General features: G+C 44.2%; 1 protein-coding gene across 1 annotated transcript in view; it reads right to left on the reverse strand.

The window, feature by feature from the left end:
• Window positions 1-956, reverse strand: part of IL13RA2 (interleukin 13 receptor, alpha 2) — a 70,167-nt gene that overhangs the window by 34,025 nt on the left and 35,186 nt on the right. The gene's annotated exons all lie outside the window — the stretch shown is intronic.

A 956-nucleotide genomic window follows, 5' to 3' on the forward strand; every position in this document is an offset into this window, starting at 1 on the left:
CGATCAGATGCTCAAAACTCAGAGGGAAGGCAGGGGAGGGTGGGGGTGAGGGGGAAAGATCAACCAAAGGACTTGTATGCATGCATATAAGCATAAGTGATGGATGTGGACAACAGGGGGTGAGGGTGAGGGCAGGATTGGGGGGATGAGGGGACATTGGAGGGATAAGGACATATTGTAATATCTTACTCAATAAAGGGGAAAAATTGTCAAACTAAAAAATAATAAAATAAAATAAAAATTGTCAAACTGGTAAATAAAATAAAATACTCATATATATCAACAAAAGGAAGACAAACAATCCAAATAAAAAATGGGCAGAAGACCTAAATAGACATTTCTTAAAAGAGGACATACGAATGGCCAAGAGACATATAAAAAAATTCTTAGTCACTAATCATCAGAGAAATGCAAATTAAAACAATAATGAGATATCACCTCACACCAAGCAGAATGGCTATCTACACTAATAAAAGAGAAACATGGTAATTAGCGTACGACCGCTACCCTTCCCATTGGCTAATCAGCATATCCCTATGCAAATTAACTGTCAGCCAAGATGGCGGCCGGCAGCCATGCACTGAAGCGAACAGGGAGGCTTGCTTGCTCCAGTGACGGCAGACTCCAACTTTCCCCGCCTAACTTGCCAGCCTCTCAGCTGCAACTCTAAGCAACTATGTTGCAAATAAGAAGCTAAACAAAACCCCAGAAACCTCTGTTAGTCAGCCAGGCTTCAGCCAGCCGGACCGCAACATTATATCAAATACAGAAGGAAAAACAAAGGCCAGAAACCGGCTTTCAGCAGCCGCGGCCTCAGAGCTAAAGCTGGCCCAGAATAAAAAAGAAAAAAGAAAAAAAGGAGCAGTTGTGAGCTTCAGTCAACCCACCAGCCTGAAAACAGCCCTCAGCCCCTCAGCCAGACTGGCCAGGCACCCCAGTGGGGACCCCCACCCTGA

Source organism: Myotis brandtii, unplaced genomic scaffold (assembly GCF_000412655.1).
Source record: "Myotis brandtii unplaced genomic scaffold, ASM41265v1 scaffold613, whole genome shotgun sequence".
NCBI classification, from domain to species: domain Eukaryota; kingdom Metazoa; phylum Chordata; class Mammalia; order Chiroptera; family Vespertilionidae; genus Myotis; species Myotis brandtii.